The sequence below is a fragment of the Sus scrofa genome, chromosome Y (assembly GCF_054392235.1).
Source record: "Sus scrofa isolate SSC_HxYL_T2T_F1_AM1 chromosome Y, Sscrofa_HxYL_maternal_Yorkshire_Landrace_v2.0, whole genome shotgun sequence".
Lineage (NCBI taxonomy): Eukaryota > Metazoa > Chordata > Mammalia > Artiodactyla > Suidae > Sus > Sus scrofa.
Window position 1 is genome coordinate 15,085,489 of NC_139402.1, and position 7,738 is coordinate 15,093,226.

Genomic DNA, 7,738 nt, shown 5'->3' on the forward strand with positions numbered 1-7,738 from the left:
ATTTTGTGTGTGTTGTGCATGTACCACTTTGCCAAAATTACTTCATCAAAAATCTGTAATTCTCAAAATACATAAGGTAAGTTAATTTTGGATTCGCATGAACAGGAAAATATTCAGTATTGAATTAACATTTGATGTTAAAGTTAAAATTTGTTGATTTAACTTATGTGCACAGGTCTTCAGAGTCATCAACATAAGTATAATCACATATTGTACCTAGGTTTGATAAAAGTCAAATCAGATACTGAGACTTCAGTTACGAAGAAGAGACTACAACATCACTTAAGACTATGATTGGTATTTTGGTGCTGTGCTGAGATATTCTGTGCCAGGAAGCATGTTCTTTTAGAAATGATAAAAAGTCCATCCAGGAAAGTTTGATGGGTTTTTCAGTAAAGAAGGGAGGAGGAATGGAATTGCATTTTACCAGGGGAACAGATAGTAAGTCTGTCTTATAGCTTATTATCTTGAATGGAACGGTAGCAGACAGAATAATATGGATGCAGAAAGTGATGGTAGTTTTATGGGAAGTGGACAGTGAGAAAGGACTTTTGTGCTTGGTCAGAATTGACTGCATTGGGAATTCACATTAATGAAGTAAAATAATTTTAAAGGTAAGCTAGTGCAAAACTTGAATTTAGTTTCTGTCTCTCTGTTAAAAGAAGGTTTTACTAACTTTCTTAATCTTAGCTTTTGATAACAGGTTACATGAATTTGCTGGTCTTTAATTTGCATTTGCTTTTGAAATCCTTTGTTACTTTGGTTGAATGAATAAGTAATATTAAACAATAAAGTATGACTCTATTTGACCAGGTGTTTTAAATTTTTCTTCTGTGTGTGTTTGTGTTTATATATATAAATATATATGTTATTTTTTTGCAAACTTATGAAGTGTAACTTACAGGGGACAATTTGTGCAATGAAATGTATGAACAAAATCAATAGGATTATGGCTCAAAAATTAACCCCTCATGGTCAGACTTGCCATCCTGATGCCCTTGTGTGCATGCTAACAGTCTGCCCTTAAAGCAGGGAAGTTAATATAGGTAAACAATAGGAGTTCCCATTGTGGAGCAGTGGTTAATGAATCTGACTAGGAACCATGAGGTTGCACATTCAGTCCCTGGCCTTGCTCAGTGGGTTGAGAATCCGGCATTGCTTTGAGGTATGGTGTAGGTTGCAGATGCGGCTCGGACCCCATATTGCTGTGGCTCTGGCATAGGCTGGTGGCTATAGCTCCAATTAGACCCCTGGCCTGAGAACCACCATATGCCATGGGAACAGCTCTAGAAAAGGCAAAAAGATTAAAAAAAGGTAAACAATACCTATGAATTAAAGAGCCAGGATTATGGGAACTACAAGAGGTGACTTGGTTCTTCCTGGCTCCTAGGCAAACCCAATAATGAAGAAGAAATACTTAGGAAATGTGTTTCCCATTTTGGGGTATAACTTCTACAATTCTAAAGCGACAATATTTGCTGAAAAATGAAGATCCGTTTAGAGCAAAACCTTGTGATTCATATTCTAGTTCTGTGTTTCGAGGTTAGGGTTCACTTTCTAAAACTAACTTCCCAAAGAGTTCTTTGATGCTATGTGACAATATTTCAAAGTTTAGCTGGATTAATCAGAAAATATTCTAAGCTTGGGAAACTGATTGCAGTAATCTGCCTCTGGGAGAATATCAGATGCCCCATGATAACCAGGGGGCTAGACACTCTGGAAAAGTATCATTTAAAGGGTTGTCTCCAGGCTAGATGAAAGTTCCCTTATCAGGAATTCTTAAGCCACATATGCACTAATAATGTGAATAAAATAACTCTGAAATTGATATTTCTCACTTAGGAAGGGCCTCTACATTGCATTGGTCTACAGAGAGAACTACTGACTTCAAAGTCACCTTATAACAAGGCCCTAATAACAAAACACCCAGGGCTGGACAAAATGAAAACACCATCAGAAGTGTACCACTATCCCAAGATTGCCACACCTGACCCATGTTGTTGTTTGTTTTCCTACTGATTTAAATTGATGTGTTTCTTCCCACCAGAGCTCTAATTATTTATGATCCTTGTTGAGATCACCTCACCTGGTAATATAATACCTGCCCTCAAAAGGGCAGAAATATGATTTCATCTAATGCTAATAAAGCTCAATAAATAAAAATTGAAACTTTAGCCAATTGACATAACTTCTAATTTAATTTATTAATTATATTATTAAATCTATACTAATCTAAATATTAAGATTCCTTGTATTGGGAACACTTAAACCATCTAGGGAAAAACAGGGTAAGAACACTGGGCAAACCAGTATAAAACTTCCTTTAAAGGTAAGAGACAGACCAATCCACCTCAACAGGATAATACTGGTCTGTTCTGGGTGAAGCTTTTCAATTTTTACTTATGACATTACCAATTCTTCTTTCTATATAATATTTTAATGGACCACAAATATCTTATATTATTTTTTGACTCCTTATCCAAAGAGGTTTTATGTTTATTTTAATTCCCCAATACATTATTATATTTTATACTATACAGCATTGTGAGCCAGTTATACACACAGGTGTACCCTATTTTCTCACATTGTCATGCTCCATCGTAAGCAATTAGACATAGTTCCCAGTGCTACACTGAAGGATCTCACTGCTCATCCATTCCAAAAGCAATAGTCTACATCAATTAACCCCAAGCTCCCACTCACTCCCACTCCCTCCCTTCTGCCTCCTGCACCCCCTTGAATCATACATCCATTCTCAAAGTCCATGTTTTTCTTTTCTGTGGAAAGCTTCATTTCTGCTGTATAGTAGCTTGCAGATATCAGTGATATCATATGGTATTTGTCTTTCTCTTTGTGAATTCCTTCTCTCAGCATGAGTGTCTCTGTGTGATTTTTATTCACTGTTTTCAGAAAATTGCTATTTCCTGCATTTCCAATGTGTGCCTGAATCACTGAAAATGATAGACAGTTCCATATGAGATCGGTGACATCTAAGTATGGGAAAATGCAACAAGAGGGAATATTTTCCTGGACCATAATAGACTAGCAAGACAGGTGGTCCAGAGACCTTTGGCTACTCCTAACATGGCCTTGTCCAGTATTAGCACATTGAGTGGCCTATCTGTGAACTCTTGGCCAGAATGAGGGATGTTCATTCCTAGCACTGTGGGATGAAATGGTCCTAAAATGCCTGTCAAAACTGTCAATGACCATGGGGGCTTATAGCCAACTGTGACCTCAAGTATAGCACTTGCCTTCAGGCTCTCCTTGGAGTAAAACTTGAGCCACAGCAGCTGTTTCCCTGCAGCACCTGCTGAGCAGAGCTCAGGGAGGAGACCAGAAGTGAGGTACATGCCTTCAGACAGTTCAATTTCAGGTGAGCATTTCTATGGCCCCAAATTCTTGCCTCTTCTCTCATCTAGAAATACAGAGATCGTTAACCATGGCATCTGCATGGGCCAGTAGGGAGAAAAGGCAGAATGGAGTAGCTGTGGGCCAGACATCCAAGGAAGACGAGGAAATATTTCAGGAGTAATTTTAGGCAAACCTTGCCTGGCTAAGATCTTAGGGTTTATGTGCCCTGTCAGACATGATGCGACCGACGCTTCTCAAAGCATCATCAGCTGGCAGCGGCAACCTTACACTTTCAAGGTCTCCTCATACAGCAACAGAAAGGAGACAACATGTGTTATGACCAATAGCTCCTGTGATTTATGGGTTAATACCACACCAAGTGTTAAAACCTCCTCAGATAAAATGGAAGTCCTCCTTCAACAATACTGGTATCAACCTACATCCTAAACTCCTATTTAAACTCATTTTTCTTTTCTTCCCAAACTCTATGGTAGCCTGTACCATGTCCATCCACCCAGTACTTGTCACCCCAGGCCAGCAGGAAGCAGATAGAGAAGAGTAGATGGTCACCCCTATCCCCTATAATGGAAGGCTTGAATGACAGGTTTCCAGGAGGATGGAGACAGACCCCCATACACCCCAACCGCTGCAGTTCACCTGAGAGACTTGCTGTGGACACCCCCTCCCAGTATGTGGATGCTCAAGTTGGGCAGCAAGAAACAATGACCTGTGGGAAACAACTGCCTGCAGAGCTTAACCTCTTACAGGGAGTAACTGCTCTACATCATGGGACTCGAGCCGTTACACTTCCTTTGACCTTCTCCTCCTTTTTCATTGTCCCTGCAACCGGTTCCCAGCATGGACTTCATCCACGGATTCCCACCACAGGTGCTTTGTAAGCCTAACACCTCCTTGCAGTTAAGGCTGATGCCATCTAGAGCTCAGACCCTCACTTTCTGATGCCCTAGTGAATACCAATTGGCCTTGTGAATTCCTCTCTCAGCCATCCAAATGAGAAAATATTAGGAATATTGTTTAACACACAGACTACTTACGTAGGATACACAGAAAACTCTATGTGCTAAAATTAGTGATAGCAAATCACTGTCAGTTTTTAACAATGTGAAAACATTGTGTATGAATTTTAACGTATTCAATGCAATGGCATATATTATCTTCAGAATGTTGTACACCCATCACTTCTCCAGTTGTGAAATATTGGCCTCAATCCACAAGGAAATCTCATATCCTTTTGGATGGTGCTTCCCAAAATTTCCTCTCCTAACCACAGCATTTATCCCTCTTTCTATATCTCCATGGCTATAGATATTTTGCTTGGTGCCCAGGGACCTTCCATGCCTTGCTCAGTGATAAAGGTTGTGTTTTTGTGTGTGTGTGTTTGTTTCCTTTATTTCTTTTTTTTAATTTTTATTTTATGGACTGCACCTGGGGCATGCAGAATTTCCCAGGCCAGGGATTGAACCCAGATCACAGCGGTGACAACAACAGATTCTTAACAAGCTAGCTGCTAGGGAAATCCTGGCTAAGATTTTTCTGAATACAGATGCGGCATAGATTCTAGTTATAAACTGGGAAGTGATACATACCATATGTTTCACTTTACTGGTTTTTTTGGTCCCATTTTCCAGGCCTTAATAACAGGCACCAAATGTGTATGTTTATAATAGGGAATTTATGTTTACTTCTGGGATGAAATGGATTTATTTATGTGATGGGTTTTCTTATTTATTAAAAAGATTCCATTGGAATGGGATTTTGCTGACCTCACTTTTGTTAGGGGGGGTTACTGTTTAAGTAAGGAGCTCATATTTTATGTTAACTGGACCAATTTCATAGGAAAGTAAGCACTGACTGAAGGTTATGCTCCGATTGCTAGGAGACCTGTCATCTGACAGCTACTTAGCTTAGCAACCATTGTGATGCATGGGCGATTTTATCTCTGTAAGCTTACCAAAGCAGCATTTAAAACTGCAGAGTTCAAAAGGCATGCTGTTGAGAAGAGTAGCTGCAGAGAAACTAATCTGAGATGGCACATGCTCCTTCAGAAATGCAACCTGTGTCTCCTAAAGATGCACAAACTGGTTCAGAATCCTCCATTACATCTCCATGGTGTGATACCTCAATCACTGGGGACTTGGACTTGAAGTCTCAGATTGAAGAAAAGGCTTTTCGGGCTTTGTCTGAAGGCTCCCTGATAAAAAAGCCATGTCGCACATTGTGTGCCTCTGAACCAGATGAAGACGATGATTTTCTTCCTCTGCCCTTTCCCAGAAAACTTTGGAAAACTGCTGAAAGTGATCACTTTAAGTCCACTTGGTGGGAAGCAAATGGAACCTTGATAGTGATTAATGAAGAACGCGTCAAGAAAGAAGTTCTGGAGAGAAAGGGTCCGTTCAGAATATTTGAAACTGAGAGTATGAAAAGCTTAGTTTGACAGCTTAACCCCTATGCATTTAATAAGTTGCAAAGGAATTTTCAAAGATGTGCCTCACTAGATGACTTTCTGGCAGAAGAAAATGAAGTCTGTGCTTGGATCATGGCATTAAGAAATTTCCAGTTACTACTTATAGAGGGAGTGTATAAGATTTTCTTTGGACATGTGCAAATATGTTCATCCATATAGGGTCAAAGTAGACCTTGAAAGTGGGATGAAGTACTGTTCCATTTTTATTATGATGATTATTTTTTGTCTTTTTGCCATTTCCTGAGCCACTCCCATGGCATATGGTGGTTCCCAGGCCAGGGGTTGAATTGGAGCTATAGCCCCCGTCCTACGCCAGAGTCACAGCAACGTGGGATCCAAGCCACATCTACAAAGTACACCATAGCTCACGGCAACACCAGATCCTTAACCCACTGAGCAAGGCCAGGAATCAAACCCGCAAACCCATGGTTCCAAGGCAGATGCGTTAACCACTGTGCCACGACAGGAACATCCATGCTCAACATTTTTAAATTGAGGATGGCTTGGTCATAAAATATTTGGGATGATAAATCATTGTCCTAGCCTCCTTGAGGCTTGTCAATGAACCTCAAAAAATGCAGGTCACAGAGCCTAATACTATTAATGTAAATATACCAGACATTTTTCCTTGAGGGCAATAGTTGGCTGTGACCACTAAGAACATTTTTGAAAATATTAGCAATGGACGTGTATTGTCTCATGATATTAACTCCATATGATGCAAAGAGTCAGATATTATGGTTTCTGTCTCCTCGTGTCCTTGTTTCAAATACCATTAAATAAATTTCTCCTTGGTTTTAGCTGCAGTTCTACCATAATCCAAACTTTAAATGAGGCTGTCCTCAACTGTTGGTAAGGAGGAAAAGAAGAGTCACGTATAAAAATGTTTCTCCAGTATCGGCTTCTTTACTTCAAGGTTGCAGCAAGAAGCACTCTAGAACAGGGCGTAAGGTGGATAATCATAATTCTGATTTTGAAGCAGAAACTCGTGGAGAAAATGCATTTTCAACCTCCACAAATTTACATGTGCCTTTAGTAAGAAGGCCTTCTACCAGCCAGAGAATTTCTAATACAACTACCCCCGTGAGAAGTGACGTTTCTTCTACATCATCAGCATCAGCCAGACCACAGGACAAACTGTTGTGGCTCAACATGCTACTTTAAATCAGTTGACCACGTTTCATACGCAGTCACAAAGCAGCTACTCTCCAGCAAGTGGCCACCTTGTGAATTTCATTACAACTACCACTTCCATGTCTCAGTACCACCTTATTTCTCCCTTCCCGAGTGGTTATTTTGGAATGACGGTGAAGCCGTCCCCTTTTCCAACCAGATATCAGAATATACCACCAAGAGAGGGCCCTTTGTCTAACCCTCAACCAACCAACCATCCGTGGTTCCCATTGCCAATGGCCACTGATACCTCTGCTGCCTCTCTCTCAAGGCCAACACCTCCATCCTCTTCATTATTTGAACACCATCCTAATTTTGACCTATCAACGGTCTATAGATTCTGCAGGATAGTGAAGATGAACATTTATGCTTGCAAATGTCAACAATTTCCTGCAATTCCTTTATTTCAAAAATAAACATATATGTTCATCTTCATAGTTGCAATTACTTCATTTATGAAACAATTAAGGGCTGTGTTTCTTTTTCTAAAATGATGTTTATTTTTTCTATCATAGCTTGTTTCCCATGTTCTGTCAAGTTTCTACTGTTGAGCAAAGTGACCCAGGCACACACTACCCCAACCACCCAAGACCCACACCCATACACGTACGTATCCTGTTTTTTCACATAACCCTCCGTTGTGCTCCATCAAAAGTGACTAGATGTAGTTCCCATTGATTTACAGCATGAGCTCATTGCATACCCACTCCACATGCAATACTTTGC

The 7,738-nt window shown here is 40.1% G+C and overlaps 1 pseudogene; it reads left to right on the forward strand.

Moving 5' to 3' along the window:
* The first annotated feature begins 5,401 nt into the window (after positions 1-5,401).
* On the forward strand, positions 5,402-7,428 carry LOC146394391 (heat shock transcription factor, Y-linked-like; annotated as a pseudogene).
* The last annotated feature ends 310 nt before the right edge of the window (positions 7,429-7,738 follow it).